This window comes from Mastomys coucha, unplaced genomic scaffold (genome assembly GCF_008632895.1).
Source record: "Mastomys coucha isolate ucsf_1 unplaced genomic scaffold, UCSF_Mcou_1 pScaffold22, whole genome shotgun sequence".
NCBI lineage: Eukaryota > Metazoa > Chordata > Mammalia > Rodentia > Muridae > Mastomys > Mastomys coucha.
The window spans coordinates 51,768,640-51,787,309 of record NW_022196905.1 but is presented as its reverse complement, the minus strand read 5'-3'; the positions used below and the strand labels follow the sequence as shown (position 1 = coordinate 51,787,309).

Here is an 18,670-nt window from a genome sequence, read left to right as displayed (position 1 = left end):
GGATCCTGCCCGGGTCTCTGGCTTAATGTGCTCTCTGGAGTTAGGCGATCCACTTGCAGGGAAGGGCTGCAAACGGGTCTTGTTTATAGACTTACATCAAATCTAAAATTACTGTGCAAATGTAAAGATCTAAAACAATACCCAGGTTTCCTAAATTTCTCTATTCAATTTTTGAAAGCTTTGCAGCATTACTTTACACATTTTTTTTAAACAGGGAAGAAAGATCAGAGTCATTCTTGGAACAGTTTTTAGTACAATATAGACAATAAACATTCACAATAACTTAGATAAGCAATTGTAATCACTGGAAAGGATATGACAGTAATGATTTATGCTGCCTCCTTTAACTCAAATCATATTTTCTTAAATGTGATGTATATATAATACATAGCTATTATATAAGACAATAATAAAGCAAATACAAATATTGTTGAATATTATTATTTTTACCGGAAGGCCGGGTCATACTTTGTGTAATTTAAAGCTCTTTTTACAATATAAAATAGTACTAAGACAATCAATGATTTATATGAGAAATTAACTGATTTTCTCCTTTGCTTCTTCTCACATTTTCACTTTATCTTATTGTTGACCCTAGCATCACTCAGAACTTTTATGTTATTAAAATGACCACTGTGTTTTGAGTATAACCTTTAAGTGTGTATTTCGAAAGTTCCTCTGCACAGAACTTTTGTTTTAGTGTTTATTTTGGTTACACTGGAAGGTAACAGACCTAGTCAACAGTGATGGACTTAGTACTGAGCTTGGTCCTAGATGGAATTCATGCATAGTGTGTTCTCACTTGTGTGGGCTGTTATCAATAGAGGCAGAACATACTTTCTCTGTTCTCCTGCATTCTACCACAACTCTTGGTCCTTCTGTACCTGTTCTTACCACAGAGCTCTCACAAAACATGAACTCCAGAACTGTTAGCCAAATAAACTTTCTTTCCTTACCAAGAACTTATTTTGGGTCTTAGTGTTAAAGAAATATAGATGGAAAGAGACAACTGTGAGTTTCCACAGTTCAAAATATAGAAGTATAATTTCATGTTAAAATTTACACATTTTACAGTAAACATCATAATATCCCCCAAATAGATTACATTTTTTTTGCATATCCTGTTTTCTATGCCCTTTCAAATTCTTAATTATTAGCTAACAATAACAAACATGGCAATAATCCCCACTATATATACTTTAATATCAATGATTAAATATCTGCTAAATTGATTTGAAAAAATATGTGAAAACTGGTTTGAAGAAGGGGACAAAGTAGGTTTCAGGCCAGGAAGTATCATAATTCTTTATTCTATTATACCAGGTAAATTACTCGCAATTTGAACTGACTATTCAAAAGTAATTAAATCAGGCTTCCCTAATAAACTGGAATAACTTGTTTGCCACAAAAGAAATGTGGACCGTTTTTTCTGACTCTCCTGGGATCTCAAATGGAAATTTCTGGTTTCTTTGGAAACTCAATTAGGTCATAATGATGTTTTGCTGGGGCAGACAGGAGAAAGGATGTTTTCCTAAAGTAGACATGTAAGATGATGCATGCTGTTTAGAAAGAATATAAAGATAATGCTGCAGACAGTGGGGGGAGGCTCTAACCCCACAGACAGTGGGAGGAGGCTCTAGCTTTGGTTCCCATTGCTCCACCTCCCTAGCCTTGGGTTAGCTAGCTGTACAATCAGTGGAGCCTTGTAGTTTAAACGCTGCTGCTGACTCTTGTGTGCAGTTTGCCAAGTGGACTGGACTGCAGCCGCTGATTCTTGTGTTTTGGTAGTTTGCTAGTAGGCTGAACTTCTGATATCCTGACAAGGAAGAGTAGAACCATGTGAAAAAGCGATTCCTGAGCAAGTCCACTTCCTACGCATCCTAATAACCTTTGATTTCTACTACCTCTGGTGGGTAGTGGGCTAGAAGGAAGGCTAAAACATATAAGGATCCATATTAAAGAAGTTTTTGAACAATTTAAACCTACATGTATCTTATGAATATTTGTTAACATTAGAACTTCCCAGTTGGATTAGGTAGTTGTGGCTGGTAGAAATCTGATTACTCCTTCCCTTTAGAATTTCGGGTGGTGTTGTAGTTTTCAGAGTTTAACGTAATCAACTTGGTAATCCCCAGTAATTTTTCAACATAATGGGTTTTGTTTGCATAAAACTACAAAGTACAAGAAGAATATTAAATGTTAGTTTTCTGTGGTTGTTTATTTTCATTATTGCTAGAAAAAAAACAGTTGTAGTAAAAAATTGAAATGTTTTCATTAAATAGTATTAAGAAAGAACATTACAGGCTGGAGAGAAGGCTCAGCTGTTAAAGGCTAGAATCACAACCAAAAATATAATAAAGTACATTACATAATAAATAGTAATAGAATGAACAAGGAGAAAGAGGAAAACTATCATCTATACCTGTCACTCAGTCTGTCTGTATGGTCATCCTTCTATCCTTTAGTTAAAAAGAAATTCATAAGTAAGTAAGTAAATAAATGAATAAATAAATAAATAAATAAAACACAAGGACTCAGACATAGATTATGTGTGTCAGTAACTGCATTCAATTCCTAAAAAAAAAAAAAAAGAAAGAAAATTAGAATAATAGCTTAGAATTATGCCCGTGTTCATAGTTTTTTCTTTCCTATGACTAGACAGATACTTCTTTATGAAAATAAAAGAAATTACCTTGTGAATCATACTTTCACAATGAAAAATGTTATTGCTAGCAATAATGTCTATAAATTTAAAATGTGTGTGAACAAGCACACACAATGAAAGAATATAATTTGGATTTGTCTTTGTAATGTAAACTTCAAATTCTAACTATTCCATTAAATTTGCAAACCTAATGTTGCATTAACTTTTATTTAAGCTAATTCTTGCCTCTTTTCCCATTTGTATTTTAAAAAGCTGTTAGTGTGGAAATTCTATCCCTATTAAGCAAATCTCTTCTCCCCAAGAATTACCTCTTTGAATTGGATTATTTTTTTGCCATACAGTATTTTATTTCCTCTTCCTAAATATTTGATCAACATTATCTGGAACCAATTAACACATTGATCATTTCAATGTTTATTAAAACCCTTTTTAATGACTTTTAAAGAAGAAACAGTTACATTTACAAACTTTATATAGCACATTAATCTAGGATATCATGCAGAGAGAAGAAGACATTGAAGTCTAATTTAACATTAGGTTCAGTTAGCAGTTTGATAAAATAATCTCAGATTAATATCCTGAATACGATAATAATTTTCTGGAAGAAAACTCAAGATACCTTAGGAAATTGTTAAATAGTTATGGGTGAAATTCTGAGATGGTTGTAGAGAGTTACCAGAGAAGGGCTTAAATGTACTGAGTAAGGTTTATAGCTACAATAGATTTAGCAAGTACAAACTCAGAAAATGGGCAAGACCGGAGCAGTCACCTGTAGCTTAGCAGCTCTTCTGAAAGCCAAGGACACAATTCTGACTAACTCTTGAGATAGTTTCTCCTCTTGAAGCTGTCACCTTACTTTCTGGCTAAGCATATACTAGTTGTCATATAAATGTATTTGATGCTTCATTTCTCACTGCATGAGACAGCCTTGTTTAAAAACAAACTGAAAATTCATCTCTTCGTTTCTCTGCCACACACTAAGACACAAACTCCATCATCTGCTTCACCTTCTTAAGGACGAAGTTACTCAAGTTAACTATTTTATCTGGAAGGTTCTGGACAGATCTTGACAATGACAAGGCTAGAAAGAAGCCGCACACTTTCCTTCACTTGGGAGACAGTTATAATGGGGGACCTGACAACATGTACTGTCACTTTACAGCCCCATATGTTAAGAAAGATTTCTTGCAGGCTGTTTAAGCAGAAGCTCCCTTGGCGGCCCTGAAACCCAGCGGGAATTGATTCTAGGGCTCAGGAGTCACAGTTCTCTTGCTTCAGACAGCTTTGGTGACCTCTTCAAAGTCCTCACAGGGATTAGACTGTCACACCTTGTCAGGTAAGCTAAGCTTTCAGAGCTTCATCCTTTGCAACATTTGCAAGTGGTCTCATTACAGTAGAATTTCTTCTTTCATATCCTCTATATTTAATTTCCATTCCTCCTATATTAGAATATTTCCCACACTCAGATTGCTACTGTTTCTAAGTCTCTTTTATCCTTGCCCAAATCTTAAAGGAATGTCATCCCTCATACCATCACCTCAGCTACAACATTTCTATTCCATATTGAGTGCAACCTCTATGTCCTCCTTGAAAATATTACTTATCATTGACACTTAACTCAAATGTCACCTTAAAAATATCTATTAGGAGCTGGGCAGATGTCTCAGTCAAACTTGCATGATGATGCATTCTTTGTAATCCAGGTATTATCAGGAAGAAAGGCAGACACACAAAGATCACTCAAGCTTGCTAGCCGATAACCTACCAGAAAAAACAGCAAGCCCCAGGTTCATTGAGAGAGCCTGACTGGAGGAACTAAGACAGAAAGCAATTGAGGATACTAAGTCTCTTATGCTTCATATACATATGCACAAACATGCATTCAAAATACATATACATACACTCATACACATATATTTAGATCTATTTGGAACCTACAACTAAACATAACTGTAGAATAAATGACATAATCTTGGTATTTACAAGTTTAATAGGTAAACTTAATATTTGGAACTATAATATCATAGCTTAATTGGTGTTCAAAATTCTTTTATTTGAATTGACAAGAATAAAATGCATCCTTCAATGGTATACTCTTCCACAGACACTTGCTAAAATAAATAAAATTTGAAGCCAGCTTAGTAGCCCCTCCCCATTTTTAACTTCTTATATTTTGCATATTCCAATATGATTTTTATTATAGGTAGAAATCCAAATGCTAAAATAAATACCTGAAAACCTTAAAGAGTGATGAAATATAATGGTACATTTTGTGCCGGCATGTTTCTAGAATATATGTCTTCCAAAATCTAAGAGGCAAAATAATGTGCTGTGTATCAACCCAAGAGAAACTACTCTGATTGACTTTATAAAAATGGTAAAATAAAAAGCAATTACAAACTTAGATAGGTATAAGGGACAGATTGTTACTTAATGAACATTTTATATACTATAAATTATTTAGAAAATTAATTTCAATAGTTTAGTGAACCCTCAATATTGTAAAACTGAGAAATTTGAACATGAAACGGAATGCATACAGTGTTTCAGGCAACCTGCAGGAAAAGGAAGTCTAAGTAAATCATAGTAGGCTAATGGTGACAGGTGGGTATTTATAGGGTTATAAGTAGAAAACAGGGAGGTTTAATTAAGGTGCTTTTGTAATGTAATTTATACTTTAAAATACAGTTCTTTTACTCTACATAGTCATGTAATATTGGTTTTTTTCCTACTTTACAGATGAGTAAATTATAGTCAAGGAAAACTAACAAAGGTCAGTGTAGTATATAAAATCAGCAATTTGTTTATAATCAAAGCCTACATACCTTTTAAATATATGTGCTTGGTAATGACTTTTAAAAAGTACTTTATAAGACAACAGAGCTGCAAATGGAAAATGGGGGAAAGTGGAGAGACAGAGAAGTAACACTAAGGATGTTGAAAATGCCACAGGGACCAATATTATTTTATGTTCACTTAAAATGTGTATATACGGAGTCCTGCCTGGCTCCAGGAGATGGTCACTTCAGTGTCCTCATCTCCATCTGCTAGGAGTCTCAGTTAAGGTCACCCATGGACTCCCAAGATCCTTCCCATCCCTCATTTCTGGCTCATCCCAGTGGAGAGAGGGGGACATCAACCCACTCAAAATTCCTTCTATCCTAAATTAGCCATGCCTACAAGATGTGCAGGGATAAAGATGGAGCAAATATTGAAAGAAGAGTCAATCAATGACTGGCCCAACTTGAGACCCATCCCATGGAAGAGAGACAAACCCTGACTCTATAATGATTCTCTGCTATGCTTACAGAAAAGAATCTAGCACAACTGTCTCCTGAGAGGGTTCATCCACCAGCTATGGACTTCACCCACAGCCAAGCATTACATGGGCCTCAGGGAATCTTGTAGAAGAGTTGGGGGTAGGGAATTGAAGAAACCAGAGAGGGTAGGGAATTGAAGAAGCCAGAGAGGTCAAGGATACCATAAGATTGCCACGCACACTCGTCTACTCCAGTCGCATCCGAAATATCGGTAGTAAAAGCCTGATTAAGGATAAGAGGCATTAAGGATCCAAAAGGAGTTTTGTGCCTCCTGGATATTCAGACAGTCGCTGGTATCTCCTAACTCAGACGTGTTCCAGATTAGTCTTTCCAATTGTCAACACGCTCTCATATTTAAGCATAAAGGTACCCCAAGAAATGATTCGTAAATGGCTAAGATGGGGCATTGTTTCCTGGCCAACACAACATTTCCAACCTATCCTAGTTTAATACCAAGCTGTCCATAGCTTGGAATTCAAGGAATCTGCCTTGCTAGGGCTAGTAACAGAGGTCAAGCACATTCCTTAGGGCAATAGATAGTTCACAATAGTTAGAAATGTTTTATATACTAGAGAGTAATGAAGGGCTTCCACTCAAGGACATTAGCTAGAAGTGTTAGGTCGGAACCTCCTAATCATTGCCTCCAACAGGACCCAGAGAATTCGCATAGGAATACCAAATTAGCCCCAGCTTCTGCCTGCTTCACAATTAGATAAGTAATCTTGGTCAGTAAGATCACTGACCTTGAAGTGTCACCTACCTACGTGACTCTTGTCATCTGCCCTGCTTTCTTTATACCATATAAGCCTGCTTTTCACTTGATGCAGGAGGACTTGGACTCACATGCAGGACTCGCACTAGGACTAACACTAGAACTCGCACTAGGACTTGCACTGGCGCTCAGACTAGAATGAGAATTTAGATGGATTAGGACTCAGATTCATACAGTCTGCAGTCCCCCCGGGCCCAATCACTCTGGGCCTGGGGGATGCAGCACCAGTCTAGAGGAGATAGCTGCTGCTTTAGACCCAGTATGTTTTAGATGGACTCAGATGTACCTTAACTGCTGAGCTGCTAGATTTATCATCTCTCTTTTGCAATGACTGTAAAAGTCAGATGCCATTTTTAAGAAATACATTCAGATCCTGTACTTCATGTGTCATCTCTGCCATCATTTCTTCGCCTATGCCTTGTCAACCTGACTAGGACCCCATTTCTCCCACAGGTTGAGGGAGGCCCAGATCAACCGGCCTGTGGCATAAGATGACCTACAAAGTCATCTAACATGGGTCCATGGTGGCTCACAGAAACTAAACCACCAATCAAAGAACAAGCATGGGCTAGACCTAGCTCCCTATTCACTTGTCCCAGACATGAAACTTTATCTTCATGTGGGTCCCCTAACAATTAGAGCAGGTATTGTCTCTGACACTATTGCATGTCCTTCTCCAAACTGGGCTGCCTTGTCTGGCCTCAGTGAGAGAGAATATGCTTTGTCCTGCTTTTTGTTGATGTGTTAGGGAATGTTGGTACAATTTGGTGGGCTTCCCCTTTTCTGAGAAGAAGAGAAACAGGTAATGGGAGAGGGAGTTATGACAGTGGGGCTGGGAGGAGAGGAAGAAGGAGGCTATAATGCAAATTGAATAAATGAATAATAAATTAATGAAAGAATATGTATACATAAGAGTACATTGTGTATGCAAATATCCACACACAAACACATATATACATATATATGTATATATTTATATGTGTATATATAAACTAAAATATACATACATACATGTATGTATATATGTGTGTAAAATCATGCCATAGATTGTGAAATATTCTTTCTAAAACCATTTATTAGCTAACAAAGACCAAATAAAAACAAAGTGCCAGTCAGTTCTTTCAGGGTTTTGATAGAGTGGTCTAAGAGACACCCAAATCAATATAGACCATTGCTATAAATGTTGGTGGTGTCCCAGAAACTGAGGAAAGTCCCTTATTGCTGAAGGCATTCTACACTTCCAAAGCTACACTAGAAAGAACCTAACTGCATATGCCCTTGAAACCTCTCTGAGAAGTAGCTCTCATAGAGATGAAAAAGGCTTTGCCAGCTGCCAAGAAACAAAAAGTCATCAACAGGCCTACCCAGCTGTAAAGCCTGTGAACATAATGACCTGGCAATAATTCTCCAAAGGTGTAATAATGGCACTTATGGTGTAGGGATTATCAATGGACTTAAAGCCTACCCAGTAGGAAAGAATTCATACCCGGTACTGCTAATCTGCTTATTCCCTGTGGATGCTGAAGTTGAAGTCTCTAATGGAGAACTTATAATTGTTGCTTTCCCAAACCAGTGTGATTTCTAACTGAATTCTAAAGACCCATCTTTGTACCCACAAATTAAATGTATCTCTCACTCTTCATTAAAAGACTTGTCCTTTGCAACAGAGAGAGATCATTAGAGAAAGCCACCACTGGGCAAAATACAGTGATCAACCGAACATAGATGCCCAGCCTCAAATGATACAGGCACCACACAACTCTTATAACTAAGCGTCGGGGAACATCACAGCACGGTGGGGGTTGGGGTGACTGGATAGTGGATGTATGAACCAGAAGACATTTGGTGTGAGCTGATTTCTTCTATATATTACAGGGAAGCTGTACTCACGCTCAGCAATAGGTTAAATAAGACCTAAATAAGACCTGAAAAATAACACTCACTAACATGTCAATATGATAGGGAAAAGCTAACAAGGACCCAGGTCTAGATAAAGAACAAAGGCAGTGTGATGGTGGATGAAAAAAATCAATCTTCTCCAGAGATAAGTCCACTGATAGATTATCCAATCCCAAAGTGTCTGAGGTTAGACGCTTATAAATGTGAATTTCACTAAAACTGCAATTTTGTATTTATTAATACATATGCCTGCTTACATAACGTTAATAACCAAAGAATAGAAGAGAAAGAGCCCACAAGTCTTGAGAATGTGGGAGAATGTGGAAGGATTTGAAGGCATGAGAAGACATGGGAAATGATGTAAATACAGTACTCACATATAGAAATCTCCAAAAGTGTATCAATATTTAAAGAATACTTTGTTTCATAAGCACGATTTAAGTGACTCATGTTTGGAGGACATGCTTTGCTTGTCTTCCAGTTCGTAAGCTAAGCACATTATGGCATCGGTTCAGATAATAGTGACCTGTGACAAGTACTAGGTGGCCCTGGAAGAGGAGAAAACACCACCCAAATGGCTCTTTCACAAAATGAAGATTTGAGATTTGAAACCTCCTAAGTTCAACTACAAACTCTTTTATTGCTTCGATGTATTAAAGGTCATTCTGTTGTGAGACCCTCTTAATACTCTTAATAGCTTTACCTGTTCTTAGCAAAAAGTAATGACTACTGCTTAAGAATATATTAACTACATATGCTGAATAATTATATAGGTATGCGGGGAGCCTCGGTAGCTAACATTTAGCACACTGGTATAAACATATAGGTTTATCCTAATATTATGCCTATGCACCATATTTAAACAATTTATAAAATGGGAAACGTAAGAGATGGAAAGGGGACAGGGTGAGCAAGAGAATAACATGAAGACGGGTAGGGAGAGGTAGTGCAACAAGCTGACAGATGAGGGATTATGAGGGAGAATATGGAACAAGAAAAGGTATGTGAGAAACAGAGGTGTGACTGTGTCTAAACTGTTGAAACCCTTAAAAATTGCTGCCCAATGTACTTTTATTTGGTAGTTTGGCTCTCTTTCTGGAGTCTACCCAGACTGTCTTCAAATTGGGTAAATTTTAAAAATCTGACTCAGTTGCCGGAGTTCTGGGGTCACAGGTGAGGTCTGCCGTATCTTGAAAAACAAAAATCTTCCCTGAGCAACTTCTAAAGAGGTCACACTGGCCCATGTCATAGGAAGGAATTTAAGCAGCCAGCAGCTGTAATTTCACATCCTAAGAATGTTGGGATTAGTTTTCAAAGAGTCTCTTTCTTATCATTGGTATCTTAAATAGCAGATTTTACTATGTACAACTTTATTAGGTAAGGTAGATGTCAAGAAACAGATACCCTGTTAAGGTTGCCTTGGCGACCATGCTGTGCTTTTCCAAAGCTTTGAGAGGAAGTCTCTTCTAGTGCAGCTGTAAACTTCTGCATCTCAGAGGGGCAGACTGAGGAAACTGATACAAGTCATAAGGCATTTCAAAATCAGAAATTCCAGACGAGCCTTTAAGATTATCCAAATCTGCCTTCTCCCAAATCTGTGATTGAATTAAAAAAAAAAAAAAAACTAATCTACTGTAAAAACAGGTTTTCCTGACTTCTTTTAGGCCTCAAAGCTTGTAGGACTTAATGCTTCTCTTGCCTCTTGCTCACTTCCATGGCTTCCAGCATTAGTTCTGAGTTTCTCTCTGTGTGTCTAACACTAACATCCTATGGATAATCCCGTAACAGTGAGCATCCACAGAAGCAGGAACAATCCTGCCTGCTTAGAGAGCCTGAAATTAGCACTAAAATGCTACTGAAGATAATTGTATCTTTTTCTGATGACTGAAAACTACTTCAGTTTCTGGGAGTACCCTAGAGTCATCTTCAAATGTATTAACCATCTTTCCTATTATTTGTAATTTCTTTTTTTCTCATAAAAGTCAAGTGGGAAGATAAATTAGTGCACTGAGCTTTCCAGTAACTCAGACTCCAGATAAATGAAAATGTATTGCAATTGTGTGTATTATAATTGAAGAAAGAATCATTTCCTCAGATATAAGATTAGAGTAAATGACCTCTACCTTCCTCTCTAATTCCTTTTCTAAGAGTTCTATGATCCACACCAATACAGTTCAGAGTTCCCCCGCTCCTTTACAGTGATTGCTTTCCCACGGTCACACTTGTACCTGGATTCTCTCTCCTCTAAAATACCTGAGTTAATGGAGGATGTGAAAGATGAATATGATACTTTTATCATACCATAGTAATGTTTTTTTTAAAAAAATTTAGTTGAGTTTTGAGTCTCTATGATTCCATTGAGAACATATAATTTCCAAGTTTCATGTCAATTCTACTAATAAATTTCTTATTTCTTTTCTCGTTTTTGTGCAGATTCAGTAGATCTACACATTCATTATTTCTGTTAGGCTGTAGCACACAGCAAGCACAAATATATGCATATACATACATATTAACAAAAGACAAATACAATCCTCAAGGATAGGAAAACTGATGCTCCTTAAGAAATGATACATCACTTTCCCCTTTTTATTATATGTATATGTATATAAATAATGTGCTTTGAATATTGCAAATTTTTTTAAAATTTTTTACAAAATTAATTTATTTTTTACACTCCATGTTCTGTTCCTCCCCAGACCCCTGTCATTCACCCTCCGACTGTTCCACATCTCATACCTCCTCCTGAACCCCCTGTCTCCACGTGGATGCCTCCACCCCCCACCCCACCTGACCTCTAAACTCCCTGGGGCCTCCAGTCTCTTAAGGGTTAGGTACATCTTCTCTGAATTAACACAGAACTGCCAGTCCTCTGCTGTATGTATGTTGGGGGCCTCATATCAGCTGGGGTATACTGTCTGTTTGGTGGTCCAGCTTTTGAGAGATCTCGGGGGTCCAGATTAATTGAGACTGCTGGACCACCTACAGGATCGCCCTTCTTCTCAGCTTCTTCCAGCCTCCCCTAAAGATGCTATCTTTGCAGGAGGGATAAAACCTTTGGTAACTGTTAATATCAAGGAATTTTCAGAGATTCTAAATAGAATCTATTTCTACTTATAAAACTTTTGGTAATTGTTAATATCAATGAATTTTTCATACAATCTATATAGATTCAATTTCTACCTATAATACTTTGGTAAGTTTTAATATCAAGGAATTTTCAGACAGTCTTTGTAGACTCCATTCCTATGTAAGCCCAAAATAACATTTCATCATTAATTATCTTTTTGTGTGTTTTTAATTTTTTATGTTAATTCTAGTACATTTATAGGCACTTGGGATATAGTATTAAAACAAAATATATTCTAGCCTCTAGTGATATTATATTTTGCTTATCTTCATGGTATTGTAATTTAGTAATAAGTATTTATGAACAATTAATCCTTAGAGGCTATTTTATATTCTTTTCATAGTTTTGTTTTCAGATTTTCCATCACATGTCAGGGTAAAATGGGGATTGTGTACTGAAAACAGGATTGGAACATTTCACCTTTCTTACACAAATGAAGGAAACTTGGAACTTTTAAGTCAATAGGTAAACTATGTTTTAACAAAAATACCATACAATTGTATATGATTATCAAATTTAATATTTACTCAAAGGATAAAGGCTTAGTTTGGGGACAAGTTTAATGGTGATATGCTGAAGATTATAAAACAGTGTCACACAATGAACCTGGAACAAATAATCAATTTGCATTGGCCATTATGAAACAAAATTAAACCATTCTTCTCCTTTCTCTAATAAACCAAGTTCATAGGAACTATTTGTAGCTATGTTTAAGCGGATTTTTACTTGAGAGCTAAAGTCTTTATATCTCACATGTGGTCTCACACTTGATTGAATGATAACCCTTTCCTATTGTTTACATAAAGCATTTGATACTGTAGTGATGATAAACTAAGTCTCTTAAATTTAACTTAATGGTTTGTGTGTGTGTGTGGTGTATACACATGTGTGTGTTTGTGCTTATGTGTGTACAAGTACATTCATATTGTCATGCTATTCAATGTGAGCTTACTTTTTTCAGAAATGGTTCAGTCTGTTCATTCTTAGAATAAGGAATCACATAACTCCACAGAGCAGCATAAAAATGCATGTTAAGCCATGCATGTTAAGCCATGCATGTTAAGACATGCATGTTAAGACATGCATGTTAAGACATGCATGTTAAGACATGCATGTTAAGCTATGCAAATTTTAATGGCATTACCTTATAATGAGATGCATTATTTTCAACATAAGATTGTGTAGTCATTTATTTAGGTTTCCTTTCTTTACAAGTCTCTTTTATTTTTCAGGTAAGAATTTTTTCTCAGTGTAAGGTGAGTATTGCATCCTCTGTGCCTCTGTGCTTTGTTACTAAGAAGAGAAGAGTCTTGTTCTTCTTAGTCTTATTCATTCCTTGAGACAAAGCTGTGTCCTTTCTTTTGATTTAACTTATTCCATCAATAGTACTCTTAACATACTTCTAATAGGAACATATTATTTGTTATAACTTAATTATCATAATAGTATCTATGAATGTTTTGGTTTTACCTCCAAATATATAAATTACTGTTAGAGAAAATAATTATAGTGTATACTATACTAAATATTATACATTAATGAATCAAATGCTGATGTTCCAAAATATGAAGAACAAGAAAATATTGAAATTGTATTTTGGTATTCTTAAGTGAAATTTCTAACAAAGTTGAAAATTGAATGAAAAATGCTTTTCTAGATATCCACCTCAGGGATAAACTAGTTATCTTACATAATTAAAATACCTTATCAATTTTTGAGAATTTCTTTTTTATTGGTTATTTTATTTACATTTCAAATGTACCCCTTCCCAGTCTCCCCTTCACAAACCATACATCTCATCCCAAATTCCCTTTGCCTCTGAAGGTGTTCCCCCACACCCCCACACACCCACTCCTGCCTTACCCTTCCAGCTTCACTCTATACTGGGGTATGGAGCCTCCACAGGACGAAGCACCTCCACTCCCATAGATGCCAGAAAAGACAGTCCTCTGCTACATATGCAGCTAGAACCATGGACCCATCCATGTAGACTCTTTGTTTTGTGTTTCAGTCCCTGAGAGCTCTGAGGGTTCTGATTGGTTGATGTTGTTGTTCTTCCTATGGGGTTGCAATCCCCTTCAGCTTCTTCAGTCCTTCCCTTAAATCTTCCATTGGGGTTTCCATGCTAGTCTGATGGGTGTCTGTGAGTATCTGCATCTGTCTTAGTCAGATGCTGGAAGAGCCTCTCAGAAGACAGTCATACCAGGCTCCTGTCTGGGAACACTTCTTGGCATCAGCAATCATGTCAGGGTTGGACGGATCCCAATGTAGGGTGGTCTCTGTACAACTTTTTGTTTCATATATGTGTACAATGAAACATACTTGTATGTTGGAACTTATGAGATGGTTCTGCTGTTAAGAACATTTGTCGTTCTTCCAGATGGCCTATGTTTGGTTCTAGCTTCTGTATCAGGAGGCTTAACTTGGCTGGGAGGGAGAATCTAACAGCTCTTCTGAACTACAAAGGCACTCACATATATGTATCATACACACAAACACACATGCATATAAGAAAAGATTAACTTTTAAAATAAATCTAACACACTATATTTTAAAAGCATTAAGCTAAAATTGTTGAATAAATGAAACAGTAGTTTTAGGTTTCTTTTATTTCCAGAATGCTACACAACTAATTACAAGTGAGTAATTCACAAGACAGTCTCCCAGGGGAAATGAAGCAGGATTTCAGGTTTAAAGCAGTGAGTGTGTCACTGTAGCGCTAGTAAGCTGGCATCTTATGGTTGGATGACTCTGGCTTGGCAACATGCTCTTTTAGGGATTATCTGAAAGGTTGCCTGTATTTGAAAGCCCTCTATTGGCAGTGTATTAGGATAAAAGTATGTTTATTTTCTAATATTGTGTTATAATTAAAACTGTGTCTAAGTAGGGACAATTTATAATACATTTGTGAATTACTGAATAGCTCTAACCAGTATATTTATTGTCCTTGCAAAATATCTAGTGACAGACTAAAGACATGGCTTAGCAATAATGAGTTCTTACCCATTATCAGAAAACTACATTTCATATGCCAGCTTCTATGACTAGTGGCTCACTAATGTCTGCAACTAGAGTTCCAAGGAATTCAAAGGCCTCTTTTTGCTTCTATAGGTACCTACACACACACACACACACACACACACACACACACAAACATTATATACATATATTTTTAGTATTGTTATTATTATATTATTATTATTATTTAAACATTTTTTACAGTCCAGCCATTATCTCCCTCCCTGTCCACCCTCTGACAGTTCCTCATCTTATTCTTCCTTCCCCTTAGGCAAGAGGATGTCCCCACCTCCTACCTTTATCCCACTCCCTGGGGGCTCAAGTCTCCTGAGGGTTAGGTGTGTCTCCTTTCACTGAGGCCAGTCCAGGCAGTCCTCTGGTGTATATGTGTTGGGGACCTCATATCAACTCCTGTATGCTGCCTGGTTGGTGGCTTAATGTCTGAGAGATCTCAGAGGTCCAGATTAGCTGAGACTGTGGGTCTTCCTATATGGTTCCCCTCCCATGCTACATTTTTCTATGTAGTCCAAGATAGCAGCAGAACTGTGAGAACATAAAATATTTGGTTAATACATTGTGTTGGGATTTTCTGAAGTCCACAATACCTCTTTCTCAGGACTTCTTTCTCTCCTTCATCACACTGTATATTTAAACACTGACTCCTTCTTAACTATTGCCACATTATCTCTGACACACGCATGGTATGTACTCACGAATAAGTGGATATTACCTAAAGAAAAGTACAGAATACCCAAGATACAGTCTGCAGAATTCAAAAAGATTTACAAGCCAAAGGTCCCAAGTGAGGTTGTCTCAATCTCACTTGTGAGGAAAAAGAAAGCAGTCACTGGAGGGGGGTGGACAGTGGGGACATGGGTAGGAAAGGGGACAGGGAACAGAAGAGGGAAACATGATCAGGTATTGGGTGGGGCAAAAGGACTGATGCCCTGAGGGCCAGCTGAAAGAACTGAAATATGCAAACTCAGGAGGTAAGAGATGTGGGGAACCTCCAGAATGTATCAGAGACCTAGGAGGTGAGATGAAATGTTAAACAGTGTGGAGAGGGAACTTGTAGATCCCACCTCCAGCAGAAAGACAGGGCATCAAGTAAGAGAGGCAGTTACCATCCCACAGTCAAAACCCTGACCCATAATTGTTCCTGTCTGAAAGAACTGCAGGGACAAAAATGGGAAAGAGCCTGAGGAATAGGAGGTCCGAGGACAGGCTCAAAGTGAGATCTAGTTCATTGGGAAACCCCAAGTCTTGACACTATTATTGAGGCTGTGGAGTGCTTACAAAAAGGGATCTATTATGACTGCCCCCAGAAAGACCCAACAAGCAGCTGAGTCAACTGCAGATATTTGCCCCTAATCAACTGTCAGAAACTGCTAACCACTGTGGTTGAGTTAGGGAAAAGCTGGAAGAAGCTGAGGAGGAGGATGACCCTGCAGGAAAACTAGCAGTCTCAACTGACCTGGACCCCCAAGATAGCTTAGATACTGAGTCACCATCCAAGCAGCATACACCAGATGATATGAGGTCCCCAACACATATACAACAGAGAACAGTTAGGTCTGGGTTTAGTCAGAGAAGATACACCTAACCCTCAAGAGACTGGAGACCCCAGGGAGTATAGAGGTCTGTTGGGGTATGGGGTGTGGACATCCTCGTGGAGATGAAGAGGGGGAAGGAATGGGATAAAGAACAGTCAGAGGGTGGACCAGGAGGTGGATAAAATATGGAGTGTAAAAAAAATATTAAATAAAGTTTTAAAAATATTAATTTAAAAAAAATAAGGCACTAATGTCATAGCCCCATGTAAATGAAACCATTGGGGTCAATCAGAAGCTTGAGTAATAATACATACCTCCTGTTAGAAGCTCTGGTATTAATACATACTTCCTATGACATTTTGCCATCTATGTTTAGGATCGCTATCTTTTTTCACATACTGCTACTAGATACTATGGAGGGAAGTAAGTGTGATTTCAAAGAGAAGATTGTCATAACCTTTCTCCTGATGCCATTGTGACACTGGTGTTAATTTTAATTTTTGTGTTACAGTAAAAAAAGAGACATTGGCAAAGGATTCCTCAAATGGAAAGAATATAATAATATAGCACTGGAGTGATCTTTAATCATTTTAACAATATACCTTTTGGGTTTCCAGAAGAAAGTAGCACACACTTTCCAAAAGTGACACAGTGGCACCTGTGTGCAAAGACACTGAGTGACACTTCTTTTGTATATTTCCCAGACACAGAGGAGGCTCATTGATCCTAGTCCTTCACTTATGAAACGTCATCAATTTATAGTTAAGTGTAGCGTAAGTTAAAATCAGAACACTTAACAATGTCTCATGTACTGGCTTCCTGGGTTTCACGGGAACCATAACAGAATCAGTGCTTCTGGGTCGGTGTCACTGCAGGTTTCCCTGCAGCTATTTCTACTGTCATAGAAGGTGGGACAAAAGGAAAGGTTTCACTTCCAGACATCATAAGCTTGGTCTACAACTCTGTTCATCATCAATTTAACATTTCAGAAAATAAATACCCAGGAACTAGTAAAGAATCATTAACCTTTGGAATCTGCAAGAAAAATCAGGACCTGTGATTGTTTTTTTTTTAAACCAAAGTAGATGGAAATTATTACACAAAACATATTTTTTTTTGTTCTCCTAAGACAATTAATCAAATACAATATAGATCTTTCCTAATGACTTATATCAAACAAATAAGCTTATTTGCTTTTGGATATATGTCTGTAAGTGAACCACAATTTAAGTAGATCAGTTTTCTTAGCTGAGAGAGGCAAAAATATAGCCAAATAATCCTAAAGGATCTCTGTCACTTCATATAATTTATTCATACTTCAGCATTCATATGAAAATAACATTATCATTATCATAGGTTTAAATGAAACCCAGTTATTAGTGAATGTGAATTGAGTAAACTCTGAAGGTATGAAAAGCATTCACATATTGTATTCATACACCAATAACAATGGATAGAGATTTTTGATAAATATGTCAATGCTAGTTTATTTTGCAAATAAATGAACAAAATTTGATTTAGCAATCTTAATAGGAAAGTTTTCTGGATGCTTATCATTATATTATATAAAAACCGACAATACTAGATATTTAGTTTAAAATCATTTGACAACACAAATATTCTTCCAAACATGTGTTATAATAGACCTCATTCAACAAAAATTGCAGTGCAGCTAGATCGTTATTTCTGACATTTAACAGTCAACATGCAACTTCATTGCTGAAGACACTTTTCATAGCAGAACACTCCAAAATAACAACTGAATCAGAACATTCATGAATAACACATGAAGTTGAAATTTACATTTTTCATTAATAAAACTGCCTATTTCTTTCACAAGAACATTGTTTATTTGGGTAAATAATACAAAACTCTGGCTGTTATATAATTTTTGCACAAAAAGTATCAGTGATGAACTCCCTCAGCAGAGGATCTAAAATTGTTAGGTCCTGATTACCCCTGACAGATTCTTATTTTTCACAAGATAATTGCTAACAGTGTAAAGAGTGCAAAGAAAATTCTTTTCAGATAGTATATTATATATACATTTGTTGGCATGGACAGAACAAGACCCCATTGAAAAATGTCTGTTCTCTGTCCTCTTGTACTTCTTAACCTTGGTCATTTGCAACAAAGTATTTTTGTATGGATTCTGCTAGTACTGCTGGTAATTGGAGAAATTCATGAATATTTATAAGAACAATGACTAATAACAACAACAACAACAACAAAAGCCACAGAGCTTCAATGTTAAGCTGAAGTTTCACAATACTTCCTGTGGAATTCACTTGTCTGCTTACACGCCTTCCCTCA

The 18,670-nt window shown here is 36.8% G+C and overlaps 1 long non-coding RNA gene across 1 annotated transcript; it reads left to right on the top strand.

Annotated features, from left to right (window-relative positions):
- Positions 1-1,488: 1,488 nt before the first annotated feature.
- Positions 1,489-12,475, top strand: LOC116070933. Its single transcript, XR_004110640.1, has 3 exons — positions 1,489-1,536; positions 5,405-5,438; positions 12,142-12,475. It is a non-coding gene; the product is annotated as an uncharacterized LOC116070933 (long non-coding RNA).
- Positions 12,476-18,670: the final 6,195 nt, after the last annotated feature.